This window comes from Aythya fuligula, chromosome 3, assembly GCF_009819795.1.
Source record: "Aythya fuligula isolate bAytFul2 chromosome 3, bAytFul2.pri, whole genome shotgun sequence".
NCBI lineage: Eukaryota > Metazoa > Chordata > Aves > Anseriformes > Anatidae > Aythya > Aythya fuligula.
Genome location: NC_045561.1, coordinates 83,215,905 through 83,233,852, shown reverse-complemented (window position 1 = coordinate 83,233,852; position 17,948 = coordinate 83,215,905). Strand labels below are relative to the sequence as shown.

Here is a 17,948-nt window from a genome sequence, read left to right as displayed (position 1 = left end):
AACAAAAACTTGCATTAGAAGAAGGATTTTATCTCTCTCTCATCCACTTCTGGCCTCTTGTACTTCCTTTGTTCACCTCTCTCTTATCAAGAGAGTTGTACAGAGTTAAAAATGTACAGCATCAGATACTTCGTGCTACCTGTTTAGTGCTGCCAGCCATCTTTGTGCACAAATCCCGCACCACGGCATCACTGGTACAGTGCAGTTTATGGCATACTGCAAATGGACAGGCAAGGTTTTGATAATCATTACATTTATCACTGCATCCTCCATATTCAAGCTAAATAAAATACGTGTTTACTATGCCAGTGACAAAGTTTTCAACAGCTCATAGATGACTAAAATCTCTAAGAACTTGAATGTATCTCTGTTTAAACAGAAGGAAAATGGTGGGTAAATAAAAGAAATTCATGCTTACCATTTAGCAACAGATTCTTTCCATGATTTCATTTTTTGTAATCTTCCTGTCAAAAGTTGTTTATTTCAAACACAGGCACTGCTGAACAAAACCCTACTAATCTATCCTTGCCGCCTCCTCCTGTGCTCCAGATATATCAAAAGGTAATTTTCTCTCCTTATTTTTGTGTAACTGATTAACGCGAAGGATGTGTACTTTTCATTTAAAACCTTCTTTATGAAAATCTGAAATACCATGGTTTAGATATCAGCATTACGTATTTATTAGATATAAAGCGAAGTACTGTCAAACCTGACACTCAGAACAAAGAATTCTCCTTTACCCTGCACCTCTCTGCTCTCCAAGCTAGAACATTATTTCCTGTACCATGCTTCTGACCATAAAAGACTGTTCTAGTTAGCAAATGCAGTTTAAATTTCCAACTCTATTTGTATCCAGCACATCCGCTTGCCTAAAAGCTTTCGTTTCTTTCATTTAACACAGAATCATACAGTGAGGTGAAACAGATTTGGAAATAAATGCTCAGACTTTCAGGCTGGGTACATCACCCAGAGCATGATGAGATGTTGCAAATGCATTTTTAGGATTTCAGGAGAGAAATGAGTTAATTGGATAGGACTCTCTCTTGTGCAGTCAGCAAGAGACATCACTGATGTGGCTTGCAAAACTGGAGGCTCTGCATAGTGCCAGGTTCAAAAGAGGCAGCTTGGGAGATGAGGACATCCCCAGCTCTCTCAGCCCTTCTTCATAGGAGAGGTGCTCCAGCCCTCTGATCATCTTTGTGGCCCTCCTCTGGACCCACTCAAACTCATGTCCTTCTTGTGCTGGGGACCCCAGACCTGGATGCAGTACACCAAGTGGGACTTCACCTGGCTTTCTTGGTAGTTGCTCTAAATGGCCTTTGAGGGGTATGACTCCAGTAGCAGGTGTTGCTCAAGCCCAGTACTCTCCTCTCCGGCAATGTTCAACACTGGCTTTCTCTAGCTTCTCCTTCCTAAGAATTGCCACTGCTATCCTGTAACACTGAATTGCTTGACACTTAGGAAACAACCAAAATCAGCTTGCTTGGGCTTACATTTTGAAAATTCAAAGACATTTAAAGGATCCACAGCTGAAAGTGACCAGATAATTAGAAAGGACAGAAGTAGAGAATGCAGCCTGGTGCTTTTTTGTGTCAGCTATGCTTCAGACCCTTTCTACCATAAAATCACCTTCAAGCCCAAACCCAGTACAGCCCTAAATCAGCAGTAGGGATGTGCCTGATATGCACATGATTTCACCAACTGAACAGCAGACTAAGTCTGAATTTTGACCAAGCAAGTCTATTGCTCTAATTAAAATAATAAAAATAAATGTAAAAAAAAAAATCCTGCTCCAGTCAAATCTGATTACCGTAGGGTAAGTCAAATCTACAACAGAGTGTTATAACAGGAATTTGGACCCCTATCTATTAAATTTCATAACTTTTTAATTTACACATCTGTGCATAAATAAGTATCACTTATGATTGCTCTCAACAACTTACTGTTGTGTTCAGTGACAAAATACATAACCTTGAAAAGCCTCACCAACCCTGCATTTCAAAGGCATTTCATAATTGTTTACCTCTTGGCCTGAACAGTAGTACTGTATGTACAAGGCCCCCTTGAACTTGTGTTAACTCAAAATTGCTTAGAAACTTTTCCTCAAATGATTCTTATTTCTTCAGGAAACAAAAACAAACAATAATTATGATATATTTGAACAAAGGATTTTTGTTAGGGCTTTTTGTTAAAATTACAAAATTCCTTTTTCTTTTACTCCAGAAAAGCAGTTTTCATTCCTACTTATTTCAAAGGAATGCCTGCAATTTTGCGGTATTATGCAAACCCCAATTAGTCCACAAGGTGTTTTGAAAAACAGTGCCTAATGTGTTACAGACACACATAGTGGCCAACTTCCAACAGTCTGAAAAAATGCCTTTTTTGAAAGAAAGTTTGGGAATTAAGTCACTTCAATTTTACTGGGAAACACTGATAGAAATAATTCTTCCAACAGTTAATAAAACTTTTTTTATTATTATTATTAGTTGTTGGTTTATGTTCTCTTACAGGAACAGAGCAGGATATTTGTGGCAGTCGAGCAATTTGGTTTCCTTCAGTCTTTCCTTAAAATCCAGTTCTGCAACTACTTACTGCTCAGCAAAGTGGTTAGTATTACAAATCATAACTGTTATTTCAGAACAGTTCAAAACACATCCATTGATTACATTTGTTAATTTAGATTTTCTTTTCAGTCTTCTGAACCTAGTAACTTTTTTTTTCCACCTGTGCTAGCATGATAGAGCATGCATATATAGGAATATATAGGATGCACTACAGAGCAATATCCATAACCAGGTTTTACAGCAATATGAACTGTAAGGGATGAGGAATACTATTCACTTTGGATGTTATCCTTAGCTATAAGATTGTCACAGATCAAAAAGTCCCGCCTGACACAATTTATCAGCTTTTCAGAAACAAGACCACTGATTGAAAACACCCAAGGCAACACTGACACACAGAAGTGACAGTGAAGTGACTGCTTGTCCCAAAAGCTGAGGTTTTGTTTCTCCCTTCTTCACCATATTTGTGGATATGTTTTATGATATCAAAAGTCAGAAAGAAGGTAAAGGGTACAAAAGAGGATATTACATACATATGCATTTCAAATGCTTGTGACTGTATTACGATGCCTATTTTACATTCCTGTAGTTTCCTTTGCCGCTGAAGAAAAAACCCTCATCTTTTTGTCAGTAATCTTTTACAACAGATCACACCCCAGCCAACTCCAATAAGCACGTTTTATTGCTCAATTAGGTTTTTTATTTCTATCATGCCTAAGAACAGAAGCTAGATCTTCAAAAGCTTAAACCCTTTTTTTTTTTTTTCTTGGCTCGAGTTCCACACACACGCGTCTCTAAAACTCCCATCCTTTCTCACTGACACATAAAAGTTCCCGGTCTCTCCTTTTTCCACTTTCTAATCATGCCTCGGTTCCTCATGAAACTCCAAGAGGCCCTGGCAGGCTCCGCTCTTCTCTGTGCCTCATTTGCTAGCGTGAAGTGGAGCAGAGTGGGCCTTACTGAACAGACTGCTGAAAGGGAGAAACCTTTATTAAAGAAAGATTGAACAATTATCCTGAACTTTGACAATTTTTCTGAACTTGTTTTCTAGGATAAGATGCATCTCTACAAACATCATAAATTTCAGATGAGCAATCTAGAGATACTGTAAATATTCGATTAAGTGAGTTAGATATACATGTGAACTTATGGGGATGAGCACCATTAATTACTTCAGTAGCAACTCAACAATGATTTGTGTGTTGTTTTAGCCGAGATCTCAGCTTTTCTGGCCAATTGCCATTTTACTCTTCCTTGTTTTAAAACTTTCAAAAGGAAAATAAAAAAAAAAAAAAAGTTATTTGCTTTACTGCTATAACATCAGTAAATTAAGTGTTTCTAAGGAAGGATCAGAGCTTCAGTTGAGTGATTCTTAACCACGACTTTGGCTCTACTTTATGATTTACTGGGTCTCAAGCAGACAAAATGGGGTCAGATGGTGAAAAACTTTCCCTTCTGGTTGAATTGCCAAACTGTGAAATTGGGCAGGTTTCTAGGTTGAGTCAGTTACAAAATATGGGGCCCAATCTGTTCTGTGACAACAACCGTGGCTGTAGCTGGTCTTCCTAACAGGCCGCTGCTTTCAATAGCACAATTTGGCAGACACCAAACTTCAAGGATAAAGTTTTTATTTGAAGGCAGAAGAAGATAAGGCGATCGTATTCAGAGTGTATATTGTTTTACGATGTAACTGCTGTTCTGCCGAAGGCCCCATCCCTGCAGCTCTGCTGGGCTGAAGGAACATGCAAGTACTTCTCAACTCCCTCAATGCAGAATGAGCATTTTAACCTAAGGAACTTGTGGGGCAGTAACTTGAAACTACCACAGTGTTTTCCGAAGTTATTATGCATCAATATCCGCATTCTCCACTGTTGTTTTGGACGTGAACTTCATAGGACATGATGGGAAAAACTCTGTTTTCACTTCACTGGTAGGCCTACCCTCTGCACCAGAGAGCAGCCCTGACAGGAGTCCAGAATGAGGAGGAATGTCCCCCATCTTATCATTTCATTAATATGAAGGCTCTCTAAGTTTCAAAGCTAGAAACTTGAAGACCAGATTGTAGGCTTTTTCTTGTTGAATTACAGAAGTAAGAAAAGCCGCCACTCTGAGCGCAAATAAAGTGTGTTTAAGGCTTGGGCTCTATTTCAAGTTCTTATTAGCTCCTGGAAGGGTGCCACCACAGCTCAAAGTCCCTCCTGCCTGAATTTGTACAAAGAGGTCTGCATCAGCACGAAAAGAAGACTGTTCCTTTTGATTCCCCGTTTGCAGCCCCAATCAGCTCTGTGCAAACCTATTCGAGATGCACCCAAGCAGCCTGAGCTGGAGATGCAGGCCTGCTTTCAATCTTCACGTCTTCCTGTAGCCCAGGAGACGTAACCCTGTGCCACACAGCAAGAAGGCTCCACCAGACCACCACTGATCCCAGGCACAGATCACCTGTGACATGTCAACACTGCTAGCCCTGAGCAGCTCCTGAGAGCCTCATCCATAATTCATGCTTCCTTAAAGTGGTTTCTGTGTGTATTTTGACGGCTGACACTCCACGTTCATTTCTGATCTGTTGCACGCTGGCATCTGAGAGCTCTAACTACTAGCTGACTTCCCCAGCAAGGCATTAAGTTACACACAGAGTCTTTGTTCCCCACCCCCCCAAAAACCTAGCACCTTTCCTGTAAACCAGTTCATGCCTTCAGCAGCTAAAAAGGAAGCAGAAGAAAGTCGGTTCCCTCCCCCACTCTGCATCTGATGGCAAACTAGCAAAAAAAACCTGCAGCGGTCACCCACTCGCCTCCCTCCTCTCCCAGCTATCTTTTCGAGTAGCGGAGGCTGCCCTTTGAAAGGCAGCTCTCCTGGTAACAGTTTGCAGGTTGCATTTTCGGGGCCTGTCACTGGTGATTTAGGATAATCGTGCTCTGCGGCTCAGCCAGCCTGACTTCTTGCCTCTTGCAGCTGCCCATGCAGCGTGTGGCTTTCCACCCAAATCAGGCAGGAAGATACATACACCACTCCAGCCTCTAGAACAGGACCTGGCAGGCAGCTTTTTTATTTTATTTTATTTTATTTGTATAATTTCCCCCGTGTTTCTTAATTTGTGGAAACATCCTGTAAACAGAGACAGCAAAATTAAATATTTGCCCAGCTCTTCCCTGGTTCCATTGTAACTTCTGTGTTTGCAGATTTTACATTTGATAACAGAGGGAGAGAACCAACAGAGAAAACAGTTTTAATTTTTCCACCCAAAGAAAAAACAAAACAAACAAAAAATAGTAGTGCTGTCCCCAAAGGACAGCATGCCACCTCTTCTGTGCATTGTTGTCTCCTGTACACTGCCTACCTTCTGCCAACCCCTATTTCTTTCATAAGTTTGCCCAAAACAGTAAATTCAGAATAAACTGCTCTCTTCCTCCTCCAAAAGGCCAGAGACACCTATTCACCTGCATCAAGCCTTAAAGAAAGCATTTTTATATGTCATCCTCAAGAATGAGAGCCTACAGTGGAGGTGATATACACTTCCCTCCAAAGAAGTTTTTGATTTATATAGCATTTAAGTAAAATAGGCTATTTAGATGTGTGATGTCCTTTAGCACACATGGGTAACATTTAAGAAGCCATTCTTTCCTCATTTCAGTGCTGATTATTTTTGTTTTCTCCTCTACCCAGTATAGTCAAACTGCTGGGTTAAAAGTTAAAACCCTTTTAAAAGATTTTAAAATAGTCATCCAACTGTTCCAATTTCCCATGGATTAGTTGCACTCTCCCCCAAAACATCTGTCTGGCATTCATATTTTTACATGCTTTTCTTTTTACTATCATGCTGCTTCGTATTATTTGATCTCTGCTCCTTCCACTTCTGCCTCTGTGTGTGGCTCAAACTGTCCCGTGTTGTTTTATCGGCCTCAAACCGTAAGACCAACATGGGAGAGACACAAAGTCTTGCTGTTGTTTTCCACTTGTGCTTGCTCAGAAGAGGTTGAGGACATTCTCTTGATAAAAAAAAAAATACTTCTGGGAATAGGAACAGAACTTTTGAGCAACATTATTAAAGCCAAAGAAGCTTCTACTGTCAGCACCTTACCAGTTCACTTGGGAAAGCTGCTGACTCCTACAAGCCATATGGCTTTGGTGGTTGCCAAGTTCAAGATCCGTAATACAATGAGGTTTCCACAGAAAATTAAGTCTAGGTACCTACTCTCTCCTAGGGGACAAAGGTGAAAGAGAAGCTCCCCCCACAGAAAAGAATGTCCCCCTCCTGGCAGGGGTTAGACATCTAATTTAAATAGTTGCTGGCTGTTAGCATGAGTGCCCTCACATGTTGACAATCATTCCAGTAGCTTTGTCTGCTGTAACTAAAAGGAGGTGTGGAATGATACTTTGGTAAAAATATGGGTCCTTGAGTGAGTGACCAGATATTTCTGAGGCAATTCACAAGCTGTTTACACAGGCAGTGAAAGCTGTGTTTGTGGAAATTAACTGCCTGCAGACTCCAACAGGACAGTCTTCTCTACTATGTGCCATCCTTCAGTGAAGGAAAAGATGAGGAAATAAAATTCTGTCTGTAACAAGGAGGGAGAGATGTGCGTGGGGTGGTGGTGGTGTAAGGGATGTCAGTCTTCTGTTGAAAGGGGATCAGTGAAAATCTGCTTTAGAGAGAGATGAAGACTGCAGGAAAGGAAGATTTAAAAGGATATCTAAACCAGAGAAGAGGCAATAAGACTGCAGGGAGACTGTGGGAGTCAGTTAAGCTGGAGACAGAGGTGTGTACTGCAACAGAAGAGAATTAATTTGTAATGGTCAGCCTAGTCACAGAAATTTGGAAGGATGCTCAAAGGCATGGCAGCTGGCGAGCACACCAGGACAGACTTTGCAGTAGGAGAGAACAAATGCCTGCTAAGAGAAAAGCAGGACTTGATAATGATGCTGAAAAAGGAATCCTGTAACAAACTGGTGCTGTGCCTTTCTAACATGGAGAACTGGACCAGGAGATTGCTCTATGTTCTTACCCTCATCTCTCTATCTGATCTAAAGTCAGCATGAAATTCGAAGTCACTAAGATTAAATGTGACTACAGGGGAAAAAAAAAGTTAAACAGATGACCAGAAAAACATAGATTCACAATAACAATCTAAGTAAGCTTCAGTAGCTCTGCCTCTACTTTGTAGTGGTGCTCTTAACTCATGCTGCTAACAAGGTCACATGCAAAACATTTTTCTGTCTGTATGACAAGACAGCTAAGTATAGTGCGCTTTCCTCTTCTAGTCATTTGATCCTATTCAAAACATATAATCTCCCAGGTCTCCAGTCTGTGCAAAGCCAGACATCAGCACATTTTTGGCTACGGGGCACCTACAGAAAAGATTAGTGACAGTCTTGTGAGGCTTGTGTTTACAGATTCTGTCAAGGGGCCAACATTTAAATAAGGTACCTTGCATTTTCATTATGAGAATTCCAGCTCATTATTAGCAAAGTTAGTTTAACTTTCAGTCTGTTATGCCAGAGACTAAGTACATATTTAATGATGTACATTGCTGGCAATGGGGGTAGGAAAGATCCATTCTAATGTAATTCCACTGGGAAATTAAATGAATTTGCGGAGTCTGCCTAGTTAGAAGTTATAACTTTATTCTGAATTCCATTTCTTTAATATAATTATGATTTAATAGCTACGCACTTTCATTTTATGATCCCATTTTACAGATCTCTCAAGTCAGAAAAACAGAATGCTGGATTCTGTAGGTGGCTTAAGCATTTATTTGACATTAATCGGATAGCTTCTCAGACACTTAAAGTCAGACCTGTATCTTAATGAACCACAACTTCAAACCTAATTATTAGTGAAGACTGAGCATCCAGGTCTTACCAAAGGTCTGTGAAATCTTGTCAAAGATCATACATTTCTCTCGAGTACATCACGTAGGTAAGCCAGGCAGAGGAGAACAGTGGACCTACCACTGCACTCACGCCATTCTACTTAGGACAGAAAAATCTCTTCCACACGATTCTCTTACTTTTTCTCTAGACAAAACAGGGTCTTGAAGCACACTTCTGTTTTAAGATACTTAATATTATTTGCTGCACTACACCCTGCACACAGTATGTTATCTGTACTAGCCAGTTAAATCCTGCCATCCCTTTTACTTCTACCACACTAAGTTAACTAGCATTGAGGAGGAAACAGAAGCTCTCATACTGAAACCTTCTAATTACTCATGAAGCTGAGCTACTGTAGTTTCTGTAACTGCTCCTCTACCCTAACTTTTCAACATTTTGACTGCAGCTTGTCTTCAACATGAGCTCCCCACACTGCCATAACTTGAGTTGCTATCCTTGCTCTTTTCTGTCACTTCAGCTGAGATGCATGAAGCTAAGAAAAGCTGGTAATTCACAACTCGCGAGATGTTCCTTAAAAAAAAGTCTCTGAGAGTCAATGCACAACTGCATCAAGCCCCACTTATCTGTGTCACCCTGCCCTTGATCCACAGCTGCAATTATGGTTTCCAGTAAGAAGGCAGGACTACTTGACAGAAAGACAGTGGGGGGAAAGCTGTGCCAGCACTGATACATAGCAGTGATAGCTGTCTTATTCTAGACTGACAAGGAGGAAACTCAGGATGAAACTTAAGTGCTGTGTCCTAGTGTATTGTACAGCACTACAAAAATTCCGCTTGTATCCTTTCAACTACCCTTTGCAAGTCTTCTGGAAGTGCCCCCTGTTCCTCGCTGCCCTGCTTTCTTCATAGCTGTAAGTTTACTGATTCTAAGCAGTGTGTTCAGGCTGACCTTGCTTGGAAAAATGTGCTGACACTGTCTCACCTTAAAGACTCCCTCCTTTGCCATTTTAGGGCTGCAGGCCTCCCTTGTGCAGTAAATTCTTCTCTGTTTAGTCTCTTTTCCAGTGGTTACAGAAAGCAACACACCTCTTTTACACACACTGAACTTGAGTTCAAGAAAGGCCGTGAGCTATTGCCAGTACTAATTTATTCAGTTAGCTTCAGCTCCCAAATGAGAGCATGATATGTATGCTCACCAGGGCTTCCAGGAAGAAGTGAAAGCAAGTGTAATAGACTAGTTGCACAGTATGTAGAAAGTTCAGCATCTCTCAAAAGCAGTTTTCTCAGTTTCTCACTGCTAATGTGCTTGAGCATTATCTGAACAAAGTAATCTGCAAACAGTATGTACAGAATTATTCCCCCCCCCCCCGTTTTAAGGACACAAACCTGCATGAAAAACCCAAGCTGGATCAAATCACTCTTTTTGGCATTTCACAGGAGCCCAGTCTCTCTTACTCCTTTATTCTCTCAGTTCCATTTGGAATTAGAAACGCAATTGCTGAATTACTGTGAAAGCAGCTGTTCCTGCAGCATATCCACTCAGGCTGGAAGCAGGAACTACAAAATCTTCCATGAAAGCCTATAATTACAAGATTTCCAGCTTAAGTTTTGCACATATGAACTGTTTGGAAGATGTTTGGACAAACAAAGTTTAAAACGCACAGCTGTTTGGATAAGCACCTGAGTGCTTCACTGAACCAGCTCTACTGATAATCAAGATACAGGTATAGATAATCCTAAAAGAAATAGATGCTACTGCCCTTAACTAATGGAAAGCTTGTTCAGAGAAGCACTTTTTCTGCACTAGAGTACAGCACTAGAACTAGAACTTCACTAGAGTGAAGCACTAGACACTGAAGAAATTAGTCAACAGCTATTAAAAACAGACTAGTGGACTGTGTACTTAAAGTTTTTTCTGCACCTTTCAAAGTTTTGATAATTTAAGAATTATTCTCTGCCTGCATTTTCCAATTATTCTGCTTACTTTTTAATCAAATACTTACATGGCACATTTGTGTAGCACACTATTTTTTGATGATTTTGGTATATAGCTCCACCAAGCTTCAAACCAATTCCTTCTACTTAGCTGAACCTACTTTACAACTTAACTTTCGAGAGCAAAGTTAAAACACTACCGTGTCATACTTAGTTAAGAGTTAATCTGACTGATTTGTAATTCCAGCAGCTAAAAACAAAACATTAAATCCCAAGACAGTGCTTAAGCAACTGGGAATGAACCAGTGCCCGTCACAGCACAGTGTGTTCTCAAAACCCTCCAGGATACTGCTGCATCTTTAACTGCACCTGCACAGAGAATCTTTTAAGTAGGCCTTAAAGGTAATGCTTTGCCCATATCTTATGTCAGGGATAGCAGGAGAACACTGAGATTAACAGTATACAAAGGGTACTGCCTCTGTACGAGCTGGAGCTGGCTATGGAAACACGAAAGGATTTCATGTTCTCCCGAGGGAAACAACTTTACACACTTCCCTTTCAGAAAGGATCACAGCTGGGGAAGTTTACAGCAGTTTCTCCAAAAGGTCCCCTGTCCATACAGAGATGCGTAAAAACCATGAAGCCTTCTGCAGGCTTCATGCTACTGAGCATCTTGGTATAGAGCAAAACTCACATGTTTCAGTGCAAAGGCTCTCCCTGGTGTCTGAGAAAGCTGAACCATGTCCTCGTGTTCCTGGACCAGGGAGCACTCACAGGGAATGCCAGCAGCCTCTGCTAACCGATTTCAAAGGTTTCATTTGCTGGGAGAACTTTGTGGATACCTGAATTTCAGGATATTCTATTCAAAGAGCAGTAGAAGGACTTTGTCAACTGCTAACTGTAATAATGTATGGATCTGACGGCAATACTACTGATGATGAGCCTGCTAAACCCTTGTTGCTTTTGAACTGCCTCTTTGTATATGCCTGACACCAAACCATGTTCAGCATTGCAGCATCAGTAACTTTCACAGAACATCTCCTTCTAGCAAGTTACAGGTTAAGATGAGGAAACTGTATGATCTTATGGTGATATAAGGAGGAGAGAAGGAAAAACATAGCTGGCTCTCCACAGAAGAGCAGAAAGAATGTTTTATCCAGGAGGTCAATAAAAAGGATTTATTCCTTCTGTCATGCAGAGTTTGTTTGTTTGTAGCCATAACAGTGATATAAGAAATTATGTGCTGCAAGCTGAGGAAACAAAATGAAGAGGTGAGACATTTTTGTCTTGCATTTGCAAGTTTACATCAAGAACTTGAAAAGTACTTCGTAAGTTACTGTGATTTATCCCATGATTAACCAGGCTTAAATGCTCTTTTTAGAAAAATGTTAGGACTTTAAATAGTTTTTAACAAATGTCAAGGCATGTTTCAAGCTGGAAGTCTCAAGAGGGTTTCTTTTACATATTTACACTTTCTAGTCCAGACTGAGAAGACAGCAGGACTAGCATATTTTACAGCATCACAGCCCAAACTGGGTGCATAATTGCTGTGAAGAAACAGCCTGAGGTCAGGTGAGTTTTGTCAGTCTACCTAAAACTTGCACTGCTCCTGCAGTACAGCTCTGACTCAGCCAAGTTTGTCCATTTGGGAAGACATCCCTTAGAAATCTGACAGCAGCAAAGCATCATGTTAGCAATCGTAACTAAAATGTTTTAGGACATTCTGAGGGCAGAGCTCTGGGAAGGAAATCATAACAGTTAATAGTGGAGAAAATGATGAAATGGGCACCCGTTTCCTTGTCCTGCCAAGAAAGTCAAACTTGCACTTCCTGAAGCAGGACTACAGAAAGCTGTTTGGGATGCATGTCTCCAAGAAATAGTTTTAAGAAATATGACAGACCACAAGCAGTAAGTTTATCATGAAGGAGAGCTAAAATAGCAAACATTGCATACAGTGCTCTATTCCTGTCTTAGAAGCACTGGAAGCTAGATGCAGTACCAAGGCTCCCACAATGCATTTTAAATGTTTCCCTCATGACATTTAAGCAATCAGAAAATTATCACCACTAGCCAGGCATGGCTAATATCAGTGCTGCTTTCTATTGGTAGCCATTTATCAGTTTAATTCTTCATATCATATAAAGCACTTGAGAGTTAATTTACCAAAGATAAAAGAGTGAAACAAAGAAGCACACAAAAATAAAAATTCCAGAAGCATGTTTGTATTACAGTGCAGCAGCTTTTCCTTTTGAAATACTTTTTATATATAAAGCCCTACTTTTGGCTCCTGATATTTAGCACAGCTTCACTGACAGCAACAGATTTCTCCACCATTTTACAACTGGCTGGAATTTGCTCTATTTGTGTTTATAGTTTTCAGCAGACTGCTTCTTTGTTTCTAGTTGACATATCAATAAAAACTCTGTCACTTTCCCAGCACACCGGCAGCATTACTTTCTGCATGCTGGCCAACATCCAACTTGGGCAATTACATTTTATCTGCTAACTTTAGCTATATACTGTAATCTTCCTTCTGTTGTGGATGTACATAGCTGAACAGCTGCTTGAAGAGCTTTTCCAAGTATTTCTGCAAACAAATTTTGTTTTCCGACATTCACAATAAAGCAAACAAAAATTGTGCCAGCAAGGCCAAAGTGAAAGACCATTCAGAAATTGTTGAGATTTTTAATTATTTCTTCTCTGTTTACTTTAGGTCTAGCACTTATTTCCAAATATCCCCAAACACAAACAAATCCACAACAGAAAATTTACATAACAATTAAGTAGGAAAGAATCCTTGAAAAAGCTCTTAAAGGTAGAGTTCAGTGAAAAGTTTCACTTCCAAAACAAATCCATCCAGAGCTTGGCTGGCAAACATATCAACTCATTTTGACAGATGCAAAACCAAAGTCTCTTAATATCAGTTCAATTTTTCATTCTAAACAGCATTTTTAAAATACTCCTAAGATAGGTGCTAAAAAAGGGCCAGAATTCAAACAGTGACCATGATTTAATGTCTCAAAAGGGTTTCTTTTTGATCTTTGAAGACAATTCTCTAATTAGCACAGCATTTTGGACAAAAATAAGTGCAAATTACGTATATTACTGACCTGTGTTCAGCCAGTAAACTGAAGAGTTACGTCTGAGCAGCACAACCTACTGATGTGGTCGGAATTTTAAGTCTTTTATCACTTGGTCTAAACACACCCGACATGATAGCTATACCCCATACAATCTAATTTTCCCTGTTTTTAGTGAGACCACCATGCACGGTTCCACTGATTTAACCAGCTCTACACGAGAATACAGAAGAGCACATTTTCTGTTCTTGGGTGCTGGAATTTCAACACAACAGCTGGAGAGCAATCAAGGTTGCCACAGGTAGCCTTGATTCCATCAAATTCACATTCTTTGTCCCTACTAAGTGTAATGGATTTAACAAGTCTCAACATAAGCCTTAAAAAAGAAAAGAAAAAGAAAAGAAAACCTAACTTCAGAAAGACATTGCAAGCAGGCCTTCTGCCTGCTGTGCACCTCTCAGTGGGACACAAAGTTGTTTTCGATCTAAGGAATAACAGAAGAAACTGGTCAGATGCTGAGACAATGCCACTTGATAGTTTTTGTGCTTTATTTATCGCTGGGATCTACATCTGTGGAACCTACATGCTCAACAGCAACTACACAAAATGATGAACTTTCCAAGCTAACCCACCATTTGGCATAAAATGATTCAGATTTAATCATTTTATGGTTATTAATTATTGCAATGGGACTATAAAAGCATGCATGAGTTTTAAGACGTCACTACTAAAAATGATTCAGCAAGTAATGACAGGATGGGGAAGCATGAAGTTTATTTTAACATGCACAGCATGATTAAGAGTTGTTCACCACAAAAGAAAAATGAAGCGGAAGGCAGGTTTCCTTGGTTATCATGGAAGAACTAAGTCTTTGGAGGTCTTGTGAACAACTTTAGGGAAGTCCTTTGAGCAGTCACTGAAGAAGCACACACACGATTTAACTCTGACCTCTCTAGCAGGTGTATCACAGGGTCGCTCAGCAAACAGCTGTAAGATCTGAAAGAGCAAGGCCTGTTGTGCAGCAAGGTTTGGACGATGGCAAGAAGTTCAAATAAATTGCTGAGCAGGGAAGAAGGCAGTTGACTGAAGTAACTGGACACACCAATAACTGGGGGAAATCTTCCCAGCAGCAAACTGTGATAGGACTGATGTGTGGTACTGCTTGTTTTTCCTCCTCATGGCAAAGGGACTCATCAGTTAACAATGAGTGTGATGCATGCATGAATCAGAACCTACATTTCTGAGAAAACATCTACAGACAGAGAGAGATAGGTGGAAAAAAACATTCAGAGTTATTTCAAAAACCCACAGAGATCAGTGTCTCAAATGGCCTCGATAATTCTAAGTACCACGGTACTTTCTCTGAAAGCCTTGCAAGTCTGCACATGTGCAAGGCTCTAACAGTACAGAAAGTCTCACAGGAGTTATCTGGGATGATCGCTGTAAATCTAACAGGTTGTGAGGTTTCATGAGGAAGAGTCTTACAGGCAGAGCTATACCTGTTCCTTGATTGGGTTTGTTTAATCTGCAAAGTTGTGGCTGAACTGTAAGGGAGGGTGATAAGAAAGTTAGGGTCATAAACAGAACACATTTCCCTCCTAGGCATCAACATGGTTTCAGTGCAGAAATATTTAAATAATTCAGTTGTAAGAGTATCAAGACTTTATTTATATATATATAGGTAAAAAGCATTGGTTTGCAAATAATCTTTGAAGCACCGCAAGGAATGACAGCGAATTATACCCATTTCCCACCCAATGCATTTCAAATTAATTATGTTCCATTATTGCACTTTCTTACTATCACATGTCCAATTTGAGAATGTTAAATGGCTTGTGGCACAGCTGATGAGAGTCCTCACCAAACCACACTTTTGTACTGATTCGGTCAGGGATTGAAACAGGGAAAGAAAAGAGTTACTAAGCAACAGCAGGCCAGGAGCAGGAGAAAGGTCTGCAGTCTTAATTGACACTAACTTTAAAAAGCAATGCAGCAATAAGAGAGGGCTCAAGATGTGAATTTTACTGCTTTGGAAAGGAAAAAAGAAAGAAGACCAGAAATCCTAGGCAGTCAGTCTCTCTGAGATCTGGGTTCTTCGTTTATCCCAACCATAAACTGCATGATGTACTGCAAAGACTTTTTTTGCAGGGACATTCAGTACCTTATTCTTAGTTCTGAATAAGATGAAGAGCCCAGATACAGTTCTTGAATTTGAGAGCCCAGGACACAGAGATAGCTCTGCTCTGTAACAGCTACCTCAGGAAATAGGAATGTGGTATGATATAAGGCTATATGGGTCCCCAAGACATCCACAGAACTGATATCACATCCAGATATAGCTCTCCTTCCCCTTCACTACCTATGGTTAAGAAGGTTGTTCCTTTCTGAAATGCCAGCCCAAAGCCAGGTCCAATCACTCAGGCTAGGTCAAAGGAATTTGCTTTGCTAAGATTGAAGAATCTCTATTAACATGATCAAGCAAGGCAGAAATCCTGAGAGTTTCCTTGCAGAATCCATATCTATTTCCTTCTCCTCTACCGTAAGCAAAATAGTTTCATGAGCATGTGATAACAGAACATGAGTTATCACATGAACACTTACAAACTTAAATGAAAAAGCCCTTGATGTGGAAAGTGCTGTGAACTCTACTGCTGAACAATCAACCTTTATTTGCCTAACTAGCAGTACCTCAAGCAGAAGTTATTTGCTTTAGCTTCACCTGAAGAAAACCTGATCTCCTACTGAAGCAGTACCTTTTTATAAGATGCAAGTTAAATATTTTTTTTTTTTTAAGGAGCTTAACGCATACAAAACACCCACCAAGCTAAGCACCTCAAACTACTGATCCTTCCAAATGATTTCCCCCCCCCCTATTGCTACAATCTCTGATTTTGCACTTACTTAAGTACACGGGATTTCAGCATTTACTGGTTTTCCCACGTACTCCAGTGTACTTCAAGTGACTAAAATGAAACCACAAGAGGGAAAACTACTAGGATGACTGTTGCTGAGGAGGAAAAACCAGCAACCCAGGTCTGGTTCACTCGAACTGTCTGATGATTCGTATTTAAAGTGTTGAGGGCTACAGTCATCTTCTGCTCTGATTTGCAGTGCTGCAAGTCAACCGAGGTTATGAAATCGGATCTGGCACCATGAAGGAGACTGTCCCTTCACAGGATACGAGTAATAGCCACTTGAGTAAATGCAAGTTACTCATATCCTGCTAGTGGAATAATCTGTCTCTGTACATTCATGCACATTTGTAGTTGCCTCCAGGAATCTGAAGGCGAATCTCATTTGTTACCTAATGAAATTAATTTCACTAGATATAACACAAACATACTGAAAAACCACTATTACTCATACATGAGGTGCAACCAATGCAGCATTTCTCAACTTCTGTTTGATTAGGGTCCATCTCTGAACGCTCACCATTCACCACACAAACCTCAATCTCCCTGGTTGGCTGCTTAACATTCCCAGCTGATTTGCTCCAAGTCTTAAAGAGCAATTTGACCTCCCCTTGCTTTATCCACAACAATCTCACTTATTATTCTTTTAAACCAAAGTGATTCCCGCACAGCAGGGAGGCAGGTTTTTCCTTCTCTCCAAGGATTTTCCTTCGAGCCTGAAAACTTTTCTTCCCTTTTTCAGAATACAAGTAAACCATGCATTTCTTAGTTTACCTGCAAACATGTAAAATAATGAACATACAACGACCAACTGGCCGACCTTGGCCAAAAGCGATGCACAAACGCAGGTTTACTTTTCAAGTTTGTAAGCAGTTACATGCACACACACTAGATACACACACACACACATACACAAGCACTTTGAAATATCTGCAGTGATGTTATTGTACGTAAGAAATTAAATTATTCTGGTATGAAATACTGTAAGATAAAGGTCTCGGTAAGTGGAGCAGCAAAGGAAGATGAAGATGTGATCTTTGAAGACTGAAGGCGCCGGAAGAGGTCGGTGACTAGGTTGCGGAGATAAGAGAAGCCAGAGTTCGGAAGGCACAAGCCACAAACTTTCAGCAGGCCCATTAAGTCAAGGTGGCGTGATGACAGGAGGATAAAAGAAATATCAACTGAGGCTGAGACAGTCGCAGGCTTCTGAGCCCGACTTCAATAGGCGGCATGAGGTTTTGAACCGCGAGAGATGTGGTAGGGCACGGGGAAAGAACAGAGCATCAGCTAACTGGAAGTAAGAGGCGCCAGGCTAACCTGACAGCTCGTCTGTACCCACTGCAAAGGCACAAAGTCCGATCGGGACTTCAGTAAAGCCTTCGGCACGCTGCCATATGGTCCCGCGTTAGGAGCACACCGACCCGCGAGGCGCTGCAGGGACGGCAGCGGCACGGCGCGGGGCCCCCCCCGAGACCCCGGGACGCCCCCGGGGGAGGGAGCCTCGCCTGAAACGAGCCCCGCACGCCCGCAGCTCGGCGTGGGGAGCCGAGGCCGAGGCGGCAGCACCGGGGAAGCCCTGGGCGCACGGAGGCTGCGGCCGCCCCCGCTCCGGCAGCGGCGGTGGCA

At 41.0% G+C, this 17,948-nt stretch overlaps 1 protein-coding gene across 4 annotated transcripts in view; it reads right to left on the bottom strand.

The window, feature by feature from the left end:
• Positions 1–17,948, bottom strand: part of PDE7B (phosphodiesterase 7B) — a 175,244-nt gene that overhangs the window by 64,591 nt on the left and 92,705 nt on the right. The gene's annotated exons all lie outside the window — the stretch shown is intronic.